Source organism: Balaenoptera physalus (assembly GCF_965194825.1).
Source record: "Balaenoptera physalus genome assembly, chromosome: 10".
In the NCBI taxonomy this organism is placed as follows: Eukaryota; Metazoa; Chordata; class Mammalia; order Artiodactyla; family Balaenopteridae; genus Balaenoptera; species Balaenoptera physalus.
In genome coordinates this window covers 107,128,909-107,143,956 of record NC_138889.1, presented here as the reverse complement: position 1 = coordinate 107,143,956, position 15,048 = coordinate 107,128,909, and the positions used below count along the sequence as shown (strand labels likewise).

General features: G+C 54.4%; 2 long non-coding RNA genes across 3 annotated transcripts; one reads left to right on the top strand and one right to left on the bottom strand.

The window, feature by feature from the left end:
- Positions 1-494: 494 nt before the first annotated feature.
- LOC309667962 lies at positions 495-3,496 on the bottom strand. The gene is made up of 2 exons (XR_014268007.1): positions 3,358-3,496; positions 495-3,163 (listed from the first exon to the last, which is right to left on the bottom strand). It is a non-coding gene; the product is annotated as an uncharacterized lncRNA (long non-coding RNA).
- Positions 3,497-4,146: 650 nt separating this feature from the next.
- Positions 4,147-13,519, top strand: LOC309667963. 2 transcript variants are annotated; one of them, XR_014268008.1, is made up of 2 exons: positions 4,147-4,233; positions 7,275-13,519. It is a non-coding gene; the product is annotated as an uncharacterized lncRNA (long non-coding RNA). The 2 variants fall into 2 exon arrangements; XR_014268009.1 differs by lacking the exon at positions 7,275-13,519 and adding an exon at positions 4,368-7,111 and having other exon boundaries at positions 4,158-4,233.
- Positions 13,520-15,048: the final 1,529 nt, after the last annotated feature.

Here is a 15,048-nt window from a genome sequence, read left to right as displayed (position 1 = left end):
TTCCTCCAAGCAAACAGGAATAAAGCGGTCCCCTTTTTGACAATACCATTTGGAAATATAACCAGGTAAAATTCCAGGATGTTACGAAGTACTCCCCCTCCTTGACATTGACCTTCATTGGCTTGGTGGTTTGACATCACATTCTGCGCAACCATCACACACTCCCAGCGAGCAGAGCCCCTCCGCACCTACCAGACTACAGGCCATTCAGGATGTACCAGTTGTTTGAGGTTACCACACCCCACTCAATGCCCTCAATCTGGAGCTACTTTAGTGAATCTAGGCCTAAATCTACAATATGAAGGTACATTCAACTTCATTATGAAGGCAACTTGATACACAGACAAGATCAGCGGTGCCCACTCTTGGCAGGGCCGTGAGCCCCGCACAGGCAGCTTGCTGGTGGGCACCTAACTCCACAGTCTCTTTATGAAGGCAACTTGATAGACAGACAAGATCAGGGTTGAAAAAATATAACATAGCAATACAAACAATTCTAATGAGTTTAGAACTCAAACCTTTATTCATGCTGTAAAGGGAAAGAAAAACGATTAGTAGTCACATACATGGTGTTACAAGACTGGTTCTTCCCATACAGAGCAACATAAAAGTACTTTTTCCTCCTACTTTTACAGTTTCAATTTCACAACAGCTTACTGGAACACATTTCCCCATACATGCATGACTAGTATTCTTTAAATTCCAATGACAGTTACTGTATCATGCCCAAATCACGCGTTAAGAACTGAACTATCATGTCAACATATTTTTAAACATTAAAAAGAGAACCCAGAAAGATCCCAAGTGTCATATATATTGGGGATTTAAAATTTTCAAAGTGAAATTCAATGGGAAGAGGAACATGATAAAAAAGCCACTGGTATTACTTTATCACAAAGGATTCAGATCTTTCCCTGAATTTTCACAGACCATAATCTAGTAATAAAGCGCCTCCCCATCCCCAGTTTTGCTTATTTCCCAAACTGATTTTGGTTGATAGTTTCCCCTCTAGTACGGTTATCACTTAAAAAACACAAACATTCAAACTAAAGATACAGTGGATTACTAACTGTAACCTTAGCAAGCCTACATGGATTGTTTGCTACCAAATATTACAGTAATTTTACAGTGATCACAAAAAGTCATTAAGTTCTCCTTGTTACAATGACGACGAAAACTAAAAACTCTTGCTGTTTCTAATACTCATCACAAAGAAAAAAAGAGATGTGCTTATAAGGCAGGAAGTAACACAAAATTCCTTTAGAAATCATTGCATTTTCACTTTGCTCAAGTTTTCAACTGCAAAACCTCAGTGAATAAAAATGTTGCAAACCCAGAAGAGTACATCTCACCATCTTAAGTGCACTCCAAAATCTCAAGCTTACTTTAAAAACCCACAATATGGGTATTTAAAGTCTTTTCGAAGACCTCTCCCAAATACCACACACCTCCAGATAAACCACTTAAGCTTGAAAGCAGTGAAGGATGTTAACCTGCTGATGCAAGTTCCTGACACCAATCTTTCAAATCACCAATGACCAGGTCTTCAGTTACCTTTTCAGTCTTCCCCATCTTGCAGCAAAGCAAAACAATTTTGCTTTTTCTCCTGCACTTAGCAGAGTTCTAAGCATTTTAGAAAGTTTCCAAGCAACTTTTTTTTGTGCTTCCAAGCAACAATTTAACTAGCATTAACAATTTACTATTAACTAGTATTTTCTTCGCCCATGAGCTCTATATAATTCCCCAAAGCTCTGCCTACTGATCTTTTCTCCAGAGAATTCCCTTCAACCCACATTCCCCCCTACCACTCCCACCCTCTACTACAACCCACACCTAACCACAACCCTCCCCCCTTCTCCCTTTCTTCACGCCCACCCCTCCCAGCACCCGTGGCAGGCTTTTCCCTCCCCACCACCCCTCACCTCAGGGTCCTCCCATTTAAACACTAAGATTACTCTGAAATCTAATCAAGTAAAATTGAAGTTAAAAAGTACATAGAGCAAGATGAATCAAAGATCACTATGGGTACCCTGACCACTCCCTTCTTAGTAGGAATGCCCAAACTAGACCTGCCATTTCTATCACAATTTGGGCATGACCAACTCGTACCTCCAGCACAGTACAATGACCCCCTCAATTTGCCAGTTGGCTCACTTAAGTATTTGCCTAAGGCATTCATTTCAATCTTGAACACTTTCCCAACACACAGATTATCATCACACTAAGAATTCCTCCGACCAATGCACAGGAAGGCAGGCGGGTAGATGAGAGGGTCACTGGGATCCATCTGCAAGCTCCATCTACAAGGCAGCACTCTGTGTTGTGGCATCGCGTTAAAATGTTCTACAGCTTAAGAGTCCTCTGGAAGCAAGGTTCGTAGCACAGAACTAGTACAACAGGAAGCTGAATTTAGAAGATGCAGCATCTGAAAACCTCCACCCCAGAACAGGAGAGGTGCCTGCTGGCATTCATGTGCCCAGAGATCGCTGCTCCTGGATTACACACTCAAAGCAACACATCTGCTGAAGGCCCCGGATGCATCTGCTTTGGACTTTTAAAGATTGCCCCCTCATAAGCTCATCTGAAAACCTTAAAGGATGGTCTCCTGAATGAATACAGGGATTCCTGAGCAAGGCCTGGAAACAGGACATTGGAGAACTCCTCCTCCTCCTAAGCCTCTGGAAATTCAATCTGTAGACATCAATTTAGGCGGGCTCTCTCCTCCTCCAGGGTCTCCCCTCCTGCACTGCTACGACGCACACTGGCCAGGGGCTCCATTCTCCTGGTGCCATCAGCTCGCCATGATGAACACTATAGTAACAAACCACGGTCTATGAAGCATTTTTGTAGCGTTCAGCTGGTACCATCGCTGTGGGTCCACCCAAGGGTGCACCTTCAATCCCCACCCTCTCCACCGGCAAGCAAGACCAACCCGCCCACCCAGAGTCTCCGCTGGGGACGCCTCTCCTCCTTCACGATTACCGACAACACCGACTCCGGCAGGGACTCCAGCAACTTTCCCGGCTTACCAGATTACCAGAAGCAACGTTTTAAGTGAAGGGGTAACCTCGAGAGAGTTAGAGGGAGGAGGAGGGGCAGAGTGAGGTCACAGAAGAGGTAAGCATGGAACCTAGAGGAAAAGTCCAAAGGGGTGCACTGCCACCTGGAAAATAAAGTGGGCGTCAATTTTGTCTGCCTACAGCTCCCGCCTGTCAGATACACGAGGCGTCATACGAGTAACCGCTCAGGATGGCACCTGACCTCCATCACTCCCTAGACCACCCTCACACCCAGACCTGGGTTCCACCCAGCTGGGTCTGGCTGGACCATGTCCCAGGCCGAGCCAGAATTACATACCGCCCTGGGCCAGAACTGTCAGCCCCGCGAAGCTAAGTTCAGTTTCCACAACACCAGGCCTCATCCCCAGGCGGGTTCACAACCCTCTGTCTGGAAAAAAAGGGGGCTGCTGGTATTGACAAGTTCAAGTTCTGCCCTCCCTGCCCATCTGCGTCCCTGTACCCCACTGCCTTCCTTCCTGCTCATTTTCAGGGCGTCGACTGCCCAAGTGTGCCTCCAGCAAGGGCCGCGAGACCATCAGCCTCCTCCTCCTGTCTCTCTGCCTTCCTCCTTCCATACAAACCAGGGCACTGGGGGCCGCTCAGCCTACAAAGGAGCGGCGCCCTTCTAGAGGTCAGGCTCCCCTTCTCCAGCAGGCAGCTGCGACAGCCAGGCCTGGGGTGTTGTCCTTCCCCCGGGTTACTGTGGGCACTTCCGACGCAGCTCTTCCCAGCACAGTTCCCCCAACATCTAGTCTCCCCTTTAACCTTCCTTCTCCTGGCACCCCCCCAACCCCCCAGTCCCATCTAACTCTGCCATCTCCCCCACCTGTCCCCTGAGACCCTAAACTGGCCAACTCCTCCCCCAAAACTAAGCCCAGGCCCCCAGCCCTCCCTTTCGCTAACTCCTGCTGGACGGGCCACAACTTTTGCTTTTATAGCCTGGGCCGCATTACCCGGGGCATTGCTCAACGGGACGACTCCTCCACTGCCAGCGGAAAAAAAGTCCCTCCCCGACCCTGGCCAAGGAGACGATTCGGGGCGGCTCCCGTTCTTCCGGGGTGTCCACCTTCTCGGATTCTCCAATTATCCCCCACTCTCCTTAGCAAGTGCTTCCTGAGATCGACGACAGATGTCAAGGTCACTTGGGGAGGCGGATTCCAACGGGGAGAGGGGGGTAAGTCCTCTTTTCGGCCGGTGATGGTGCCAGGGGTGGGGAGGCATCCCGGTCCTGGGTGGGGGGGGGCTAGATGGCGGAGGCGGGCTGGGGCTGTTCTCCCGAGTCGAAGGGAACTTCTGGGGTCGCCTCAGGTCACCCCGCCCAGAAGCAGCCCGAAAGAAGGGCCGGCAGAGCGTCTGGAAAATTCCAGGCGGCGGCGGAGGGATCTCTGCAGAGGGCGCATCACTCCCCGCGGCGGGGTGGGGGTGGGGTGGAGGCGCGTGACTCCTCGGGCGTCGGCTGGGCCTCGTGAGCGCCTGTGATGTAAGTGCTGAGGCGCGCCGGTTGCGGTGGGGGGTGGGGGTGGGGCGGCCCGAGCTCCGCGGGGCTGGATCCAGGGACACTCCTACGGGGAGCCGCATCCGTAACTGTGCTTAGTGTCGCTGGTTAAGAAACCCTACTGTGATTTTTAATTTTAAAAGTTCATTAAAAAGTTAAGCTCAAGGCTTCCCTGGTGGCGCAGTGGTTAAGAATCCGCCTGCCAGTGCAGGGGTACAGGGGTTCGAGCCCTGGTCCAGGAAGATCCCACATGCTGCGGAGCAACTAAGCCTGTGCACCACAACTGCTGAGCCCACGTGCCACAACTACTGAAGCCCACGCGCCTAGGGCCTGTGTTCCCCAACAAGAGAAGCCACCGCAATGAGAAGCCTGCGCACCACAGCGCAGAGTAGCCCCTGCTTGCCGCAACTAGAGAAAGCCCATGTGCAGCAACCAAGACCCAACGCATCCAAAAATAAATTAAAAAAAAAAGTTAAGCCACCGCGTTGCTGCTTGGTAACTTGAGGGGCGTGTGTCGTGGCTTTGTTATTCTCTGTTACCAGGGGCTTGGAGGCTTGAAGTATTTCCTCAGAAAAGTCCCTGCTGGGTAAGAATACTTGATGATTATTCATTATGTATTAAATGGGAAAAGGCAGATGCAAGGTAGTGGAAAGCAAGATCTTGTTTGTGCAGAAAACAATACGTGTAATCGCAAGGTGGCAACAAGACCAAAAGAGTATAGATATTCAACCCGCTTTCCCTTTGGATTGCGAGGTGGGGAAAAAGGAGATTTGGTGGGAAAAACTAGTTTATCCAGGTCAGTTTACAGCCTGTGATGGTCCTCAGGGAGCCCGTCTGGTGGCTGCTGGGGGCACTGTTCGCTGGCTGCCCACGTGGAGCAGGCCCCCAACCTGGGTCTCCCAAAGCGGAGGCAAAAGCAAAGCGGTGAGCTCTTGTCCCCTCCACCAAGGCGACCCATTTTGAAATGGGTCGTTGGCGTCTCCCTTGCCAGTGTGGGACCAGAGCGAGGAGGAGCCACAGCCCCAGACCCCGCCGGGGCCTCCTCTCAGCCCTGGCCCCCCGCGCACAGCTGGAAGGACAGTGGTGCCGAACAACTGAGAAGGGCCTGTCTCCTCCCAGGATAACCACCCACACCCCAAACAAACCCGCTTGTGACAACAGGCTCCCTTGGCAGCAAGGGGGAAACTGGGGCAGGTTTTTTCCCCTGCCTCTACGAGATGGCATCTGCAGGCGGGGCCGGGGCCAGCTGGGGCACCCTCCCTGAGTCCTTGGAAAACTGGTGACTCTCCTGTGACCCTTGTCACAGAACGTCGAGTACGTGGCAAGCCCAGGATTGTTCACAGGGCTGCTCAGCTGCCCTCTCCTGCCAGGGAAAGATTCTGGCAGCTCACTTTTCCCCAAGATCTGCCTCATCCGTCTTGTACTGGCAACATTGCTACGGGTGGGTTGGGAAGACTTGGCCTGAAAGAACAGTTTGGAAAGAGGGAATTGCTTGTCAGAGTGTTCTAGAAAGGCCGGGAGGTGTGTGTAATATCAAGCAAGTGCCATCTGTGCTGTGTCACTGTGCCAGACTGTGGGCTCAGCCCTTTATTTATCTACACGGCGGCGCCTGAGAGGAGCTGGTCATTGCTGTGTGTCAGCTTCCCAGGCCCAACTTGATGCCTCAGCTTGCTGTTCTCTACCTGGTCTAATAACCTTCCTCATTCACACATATTATTCCCAAATTCCAGAAGCAAACTATCTTAGATTTAGAGCAGGAGTAAGTGGAATTAGCAACACACAAAGCATTAGGATACTACAAAGCTTAGGAGTCCCAACATAAAAGGAACTAAGGCCCTGCTTTGTGCCCTTTTGTCTGGAGGGGCCCGACTCCATTTTCAAGGACAAAATGGCACAGTTTCAGCGGGTCCTGGTTTCAGTTTCTCCTGGCCTCGGAGTTCTTTGGAGATGGAATGTGTTTGAGGAGAGATGAGGGTAGAAAACCACACAGGGACCTCTCTGTCCTGCCTGAAGGGGCCAAGGCAGTACTCACAGTAAGGTGGATAAATGTGGGGCTTGGGTTCTGCCTCTTCCTCTGCAAATGGGGCTAAAAATACTTCCACCCTGACAGAGGGGGAGGGCAGGGCAGCCAGTGCGTCAGCAGATTTTTCTAGATCAAAACAAGCTGTTCCAGTAAACAGCAGTAAACAAGAGGACCTTGGTTCCCTGGGTGGGGCTGGGTGGTGATAGGTCTGCCCCACCCAGGTGGGTGGCAGAAGCCTGCTCGTTCCTGGGCAGCCCACTTAAGGGCTCAGGGTTGGAGGGGTAAGGAGGAGAGGAAGGACCCCTTGGGCAACATCCAGATTTCAGGGTCAGGACCCAGGCTCCAAGCCTTTTCTCACAGCCATGGTCACCTCCCATTCTTGTTCTGAAGCTAGCTCAGCTCTGTTGCTTCTGAACTCACATCAGCCCGAGAAAGGACCCAGGAGACAGAAGAAGAGGAGTGAGGGACTTCCCTGGCGGTCCAGTGGTTAGGACTCTGTGCCTCCACAGAAGGGGGCACGGGTTTAATCCATGGTCAGGAAACCAAGATCCCATAAGCTGCACAGCACAACCAAAAAAAAAAAAAAAAAAGGAAGAGTGAGAAAGAGGTGATACTTCAGGTTCAAGATGGGTAGAAGGATGACAGTATTGCTGCTGCCACTAGAGAATGTGCCAGAGCCCTGACGCCATCCCCACAGGTCCAGTTCCAGAACCGTGGCCTCCTGGATCACCTTGGGCTCTCCACTCACAGGAGACTCTTGTCTGAGGCCTTTTCCTTCTGAGCCCTGAGGCCCCTGGTTTCAGGGCCTGGGTGAGCCTGGGTGAGGAACTGCATAGTCACTGCGTGCTGGCTGAGAGCCCTTCCTGCCTTGGCTCACCTCACAGCAGCCCAGCAGGAACAACAAACAGGAACTCCCTGCCCAACACCCACTGGCCTCTCCTGCCTTGGCAGGAAGCAGGGCCTCAGCCTGGGCTCTGGCCAGGTCCCCCTACCCCCCCTTGCAGCATGACCCTGGCAGGCCCTTAACCTCCCCCAGCATGCTTTCCTTGTTGTGCTCACTTCATAATTCTGATGAATACTGTTCTGCCTGAAAGCGCTTCACCCAGTGGCCTCCTGGCCCATCCCTCCTTCAGCTCCTTCCGGCCTCTGCTCAGAGGTCACCTTCTCATTGAGCCCCCCAATCCTGCCCAACTGGGACTTGAGCTCCTCAAGTGAGGGGTTTCTGTCTGTTTTGTCCTCCCCCGGATCTCTGTGTCCAGCAGTCCCTGAAATGGCCCTGGCATGGAGCAGAGACCTCCATCAATGTGTTGACCAAACAATTATCAATATTACAGTAAAGGTCACTATCCACTGTGAGGCTCTCAGTAAATATTTGTGATGTTTCGGGACTGATTGAAGGAAGGAAATGAGTTCTCAGGTCAGCAGCAGGCCCACAAACTCAATGACAGGCCCAGATCTGGGGGCCTGTCCAGCCCTGGACTCCCAGGTCTGGAGAGGAGGAGAAAGGGGAGGCGCTGCTCCCTGTGGCCTGGGCCCAGCAGCTCGCACGAAGTGTCTGGCGCAGCTAAAAAACCAGGGGAGTGTCTCTTGGCCAACGCTGGCAGGAGGCATTCGAGGGAGAGGGCGTCGGGGTGGATACTCCCCAGGCCCTGGTTTATAAAGCAGAGGAGGAAGTGGGCCAGCCCACCTGCATTTCATGCTCTCATTTTTGGGGTCCATGTGTGTCAAAAGGAGAGGGGAGGAGCAGTGAGGGTATCCTGAGTTAGGAGAGGGCTTCTCACACATGTGACCCATGCCTCCTCTGGGGGTCGCAGGGCCTGTGGGCTCTGGGTTCCTGAAGCCCTTACCTAGCCACTGCTGCAGCTCCAACCACGAGCCCTCCTGCGCTTAGGGCCAGGCCTCGGGCCTCGGGCCTCGCCTCCAGTGACACTGATGGTGTCAGTCTCCTGCATCTGATCTTTGGGACTCCCTGCCCCGTACAAGGGCATCAGGCCCTCGGGGCCCCAGCCCTCCTACCCCACCCCCCTTGTCCCTGAGCCTTGCCCCAGCTGGCCTCCTGCCTGGAGCTCACACTGCCCTTCTCCTGCCAGCACCTTCACTGTCTCATGGTCACCTCCCTGTGTCCTGAAGCCCCTGCCCTTACGTGCGCACCGGACCCACTTGTCCCCCTCCCCCACCCGATGCCGAGCGCTTGTGTCCTCACTCCCCAGCCCCCTGCCCCCAGCCGAGGGAAGGCCTGTGGAATGAGGGAGCTGGTCCCACAAGCGTTGCCCCAGCAGTGGCCCCCAGACCTCCTCGGCCAGCCTCCCTGTTGCAGACTAAGCAAGTCCCAGCTTTTGTAGGCCCCACCCTTTGGCCTGTGTCCATCTTGCCAGCCTTGCCCCAAGGCCTACCCATCAGGAATCCGCCACAGCTCCTCTGGCTCAGGAGCCCGGTGGTGCTGACGCGCGCCACCTCCCACGCCTAGGGCTGCACAGCCCCCCAGGAAACACTCTCTGTCTCCTGGGCCCGCCTGCCTCCCCCACTGCTGGGGCCTGCTTCAGCTGCATCCCCGTGGATGGAAACGTCTTCATGCCCGAGCCTGTTTTCTCCGCCACGTGACCCCACTGGAGCACTGGTTGTTCAGACTGGCCTTGAACCTCTGAAGGAGACTTTTCTGTTCTGACTCCCCTTTGCCTGCCTGAGTGGCATCCGCGAGAGACGTGTGTGTGGTGCCGTGGCTTCTGTGGGCAGAGCGAACCCCTCTGAGTGGTCCTTCTGCCCCTGGAGGCTGCTGACCTTAATGCTCTGAGGGAGGCCTGTGCTCTTACTGACCCAGAGAGTCAGCAGTCATGGCCCACCCCCAAATGCAAAGGTCAGATGGGCAGGGGACACAGAAGTCCTGGGAAGAGCTGGGACTATTATTCTCCCACTTGCAAATTATACCTTTGACAAGTAGTTTAGAATAGCTGGAGAGGACTTCCCTGGTGGCGCAGTGGTTGCGAATCCACCTGCCAATGCAGGGGACACGGGTTCGAGGCCTGGTCCGGGAAGATCCCGCATGTCACAGAGCACAGAGTTGTGGCCTGTGTGCCACAACTACTGAGCCTGCGCTCTAGAGCCCGCAAGCCACAACTACTGAGCCCACGCACCACAACTACTGAAGCCCGCGTGCCTAGAGCCTGTGCTCCGCAACAAGAGAGGCCACCGCAATGAGAAGCATGCACACCGCAACGAAGAGTAGCCCCCGCTCGCGCAACTAGAGAAAGCCCACGCACGTGCAGCAATGAAGACCCAACGCAGCCAAAAATAAATAAATAAATAATTTAAAATAAAATAAAACAGCTGAAGAACTCAGTATGGGTGGGGGAGGGGAGGAGGTGCTGAGAGAGGGGCGGGACTGCCGGGAAGGGGGGTGCCTGGCGGGCAGGGGCCTGGGACAGTCAGCTCCTGTGGGCAAGCGGTGGAGCCGGGGGGAGATGACTAGCCCCAGGGTGTGCCCACCCCACTTCCCAGATACCCCCATATAGCCCTTGTTTTAAATATTTTGACTCGATTTTCATTTCACAAAAAAACAAAAAAAAATTCCAGAGCAGAATCTGTTTTTGGGACATGCATCCTGATCTTTGGAAAATGGGGGTCCCCTCACCAACTGGGGACCACAGGGGGAAAACCCTCTTTCTGGTGCTCTTGGAGGTCCGGGACCCCCGATCATGGACCAGAGGAAGGTGGCAGTGGTCAGGAGCCAGGGGTCCCACTCTGAGAGGGGGTGGGCATGCAGCGCCAGACCCAAGGACCCCAGATTCTTCCCTGGGTTCCAGGCTGTGTAGATCTGGACAGGAAGTGCCGGCTCCACCTCTGCAGCTGGGCTGGAGGAGGAAAGGGCGGGCTCAACTGCCCCCTGCCGGCCACAGCCGGACCAGCACCCTACAGACAGTGACCGTGGCCAACTCCCCTCCAAACACCACCCCCCCACCCTCCGCCCGGAATTGTCAACTGGTGGGGGCCAGAAAAGCAGGGGACCACGGGGCACCAGACTTACTGCCTAAAACTGAAGTTCTGACCCAGGCCCTGCCCCAACACCCCAGTTCTGGGTGATGTTGGGTAGCCTGCCTGCCTTCTCTGAAATGGGCTGATTTGGGCAGGGAGAGAGGGCCAGGTGGCTCTAAGGCATCCTTCTGGCCTGGAAGAAGAAGGAGCAGTGAGAATCTGTCCTTCCTTGGCTCAGAGCTTTCAGTGTCCATCAGCATCAAGGTCACAGCCAGGCTTTGCTTGGCTCCACTGCCCTGCCCCCTTACCCTCTCACTTTGCTCCACTAGTCTCTATCCTACTGAACCTTTCAGCCCCCTCCTCCAGGAAGCCTTCCCCGATCACTGACTGCCACCCCATCTGTGGTCTGTTCCCCTTTGTCTTGTGTTGGGTGTGGCCGGCTCATCTATCAGGGCTATCATGTATGTGCAAAGTGGCTTGATTTCCTGGTCCTTTGTGTTCCCATTCCCAGTGTTCCCTGAAAAGCTGACTGAACTCTGAGCTGACATCCTCTTGGGCAACTTGGTCATTAATTCTGCAACTCCCTGTGTAAGGGCATGTAGAATCCTTGTCACTCACTAACACACGTCAGACTTCCCTGGCACGGTCACTCCAGCCCACTCCTTCCCAGCTTTATATGATCTTGTCTCTTGAGCCTTATATCTTTTCAGATTGAGCATGTAAGCTTCCTTGGTTGCCCAGCTGTAGCCTTTCTGAATCCAGTGGGGCCTCTGGCCTCCTGTGGATCTCTCCATGTGTCAGCATGCTGCTGGGCCACTGCAGCTCAAAGCAGGAAGCCCTCCTCCTGTGGATGGATCTGAGCTGGCCTCCTGGTGAGCTGCAGTGTGGCCAGGGCTGCCTGTACCCAGCTAGCCCAGAGAGGCCAGAAATGGGAAGGCCTACAGGAGTGTCCCAGAGGCTGTAAGTGTTGGAGGATGACCCAGAAATGCCCCGGCCTCAGAAGGGACAACGGGATTGCCCGTGTTGATTGTTCTAGTGACCTCTGCCACCTGAAAAGTTAGTGGGTGTCTGGGGCCCGGGAAGACCCTGTCCCACTGCCCCAACCTCCATGGGCAGCCTCGGCTGGGCCTCTTCTGGTCTGGGGGGCCACTGGAGCCAGGTGCTGGCTGAGCCAAGCTGTATGTGCCAGGCTGGCTGGGGTAGGCCACTACTGCTTCTCAAAAGCCCCAAAGAAGACCAAGACAATAAACCATTAGGGTGGTATTTTGGATTGAATTGTATCCTCCCCACCAAAAAAAAAAAAAGTTGAAGTCCTAACCCTCAGGACCTCAGACTATGACCTGAGTTGGAAATAGGGTCCTTGCAGATGTAGTTAAGACAAAGTGGAGTAAGGTGGGCCCCTGATCCAACATGACTGGCATCCTTATAAGAAGAGGAGATTATGATACAGACACACACAGAGGGAAGACCATGTGATGACACAGGGAGAAGACGGCCATCTGCAAGCCAAGGAGAGAGGCCTCAGAAGGAATCAACCCTGCCGACACCTTGATCTCGGACTTCTAGCCCCAAAGACAGAAAATAGATTTCTGTTCACGTGGTCTGTGGTGCTTTATTACAGAAGCCCAGCAAACTAATACGATACCCCCCAACCCCCAAAAGACAGACACACCCCACGTGAAGACGGACACACAGGGAGGAGCCACGTGATGATGAAGGCAGAGATTGGATTTATGTAGCTGCAAGCCAAGGAAGGCCAAAGATTGCCAGCAAAGCGCCAGAAGCTTGGAAGGAACAAGGAAGGATTCCCCTACAGCTTTCAGAGGGAGCGTGGCCCTGCCAACCAACATCTTTGCTTTGCACTTGTAGCCTCCAGAACCTGAGACAATAAATGTCTTGTTTTCAGCCCCCAGTTTGAGGTGCTTTGTTATGGCAGCTCCAGGAAACTCATGCAGGAGGGAACGAAGGGTGCATGAAAATGAGCCCTGGCACGAGGGGGGTCTCAAGGGATCAGTGACTGAATGAACTTGACAGGATCACACACAGAGGCAGCCATGCAGGCCGCAGATGCTTTCACGTGTGTCGCCCACAACCTTGGAAAGCAGGGGTGATTGTCTCCATTTCACAGATGAAGGAACTGAGGTCAGAGAGCTGACCTGTGGCCCCACAACGGTGGGAAGGGCTGCTGACCCTGTGGACCACTTCCCCCACCCCCACCACGTCTGGAAACCAGGTGCCTGCCTCTCATTTGCACATGTGTGAGAGCACTACACTCTGCCCTTGGGGGGTGGGAGAAGAAACCATTAGACAGGCATCATACCTCCGCCACTAGCCTGAAGAAGTAGGTAGTGCCACCCCGGTGTAGAGATGAGGGAATGGAGGCCCAGAAACGTGATGTAACTCACCAAAGGCTGCACAGCAGGGACAGAGGAGACTTAACAATAAACAGGGTGACTGAGTGACCAGTCTGTTCCCAGGGGAGGACAGCCGTCCAGTCTCACAGGCCAGGGTGAAGGGAATGGGCTGGGTGTGCTGAGAATCCAAGATGGGGAGGCAGTTGGAGAGCAAAGGCCCAGAGCGGGGAGATTGCAGGGCATGTTCTAGAAACAAGTGGAGCCAGTGTGTCTGGTGGGCGGGGACCAATCTGGGACTTGTATGGCCTGAAGCTTAAATAATTTTAGGGGGGCTTCCCTAGTGGTGCAGTGGTTGAGAATCTGCCTGCCAGTGCAGGGGACACGGGTTCGAGCCCTGGTCTGGGAAGATCCCACATACCGCAGAGCAACTAAGCCCGTGCGCCACAACTACTGAGCCTGCGCATCTGGAGCCTGTGCTCCGCAGCAAGAGAGGCCACGATAGTGAGAGGCCCGCGCACCGCGATGAAGAGTGGCCCCCGCTTGCCGCAACTAGAGAAAGCCCTCGCACAGAAACGAAGACCCAGCACAGCCAAAAATAAATTTAAAAATATATATATATATATATATATATTTTTTTTTTTAAAATAATAATTTTAGGGGCCACCTTTAAAAAAAATAATTATTTAGGGAATTCCCTGGCAGTCCAGTGGTTAGGATTCAGCGCTTTCACTGCCAGGCACCCGGGTTCAATCCCTGGTCAGGGAACTAAGATCCCACAAGCCACGTGGCGCGGCCAAAAAAAAAGAAAATTATTTAAATCCTACTTTTTCAAAAATTTTACAAAACCATAGAACACACTGCTAGGCCCTCCCAGGGACTCGGAAGGGACTCCTGCCAAAGAAAGGGCCCTGAAGCTTGAACTTCATTCAGTCCAGGTGACTCAGTCCCGGGCAGGCCCGCGTCTGTGTGCAGAGGGTGGGGGAGGGAGGCCCGGAGTCGATGCTGCTGCCCTCACTGTCCTGTCCACATTGCTGAGCACCCGCTGCGACGGAGCCTGGACTTGGGCCAGTGCTGCCTCGTGGGGATGGGTAAACCGGGGCCCGGCCTTGGGGTGCCCATGGGGAGGCAGTGGGAAAACGCCCCACCTGCATGGAAGGGAGTGCGTCACGGACCAGGAAGCTGACTCCCAGGGGACCTTGCAGGACCCACCCTGCCGGCCACGCGGAGCCAGTTTGCCCACCAGGATCTGGTTCCCAGCGGGGCTCCCTGCCCTGTCCCCTTTGGCCATCTCACGGGAGCATGGAATTGGGATCATGGGCTCCCGGCCCTCAGAGAACCAAGAGGCCTCTCCATCTTCGCGTGTGCGCGTCCCCCTCCAGGACACAAGGCGGGGTCTCCAGGGGTTGGCCGGTCTCTCTCCAGCTGCACCTGGAGCAATGGCCGTGGCCGGCACGCCAGGAGCAGTGAAGGCTGAACTGAGCCTGGGAGAAGGGGGCGGGGCAGGGGAACGACAAGCACAGTGAGGTGGTCTGGGTGGGCAGTGCCCCCTTCTCTCCTTCTGCCAGCCTGGTGGGCACAGGAGAGCACAAAGGCCCTTCTGTGGAGGAGAGCCCGCTGGTGACTGAAATGGTGTGCGCCTGTGGGGTGGAGAGACACGTTCTGAATTTATGCCCATGAAACACCTGCAGAACTAGGGGGAGACTGGGCGGTGGTCCTGGGGAGGAGGCCTGGGCGGAGCTAGCCACAGAGAGGCCAGCCTGGAGCACAAGTGCCTCCGCGGCCCTGGGAGGGGGTCCCTGAGTCTGCTGAGCCTTCGCACAGACTGGCAGCCGCTCCTTCTCACCTGACAACCAGGCCACAGCGCAGGGAGGCCTTGTCAGAGCCGGGCAGAGAAGAGGCAAGCATCGCTGCCCGGAGCACAAAGCAGGGGGGCCCATGGCAGAGAACGTGGTGTGGTGGACAGAAAAAGGCCCCCCAAGATGTCTGCGTCCTAACCCCGGGGCCTATGAATGTTAGGTTACATGACTGGCTGTGAAGATGGAGGAAGGGGCCACGAGCAAAGGGAATGGATTCTCCCCACGGCCTCCAGAAGGAATGCAGCCCTGCCGACACCTTGATCTCAGCCCAGGGAGACTCATTTCAAACTAT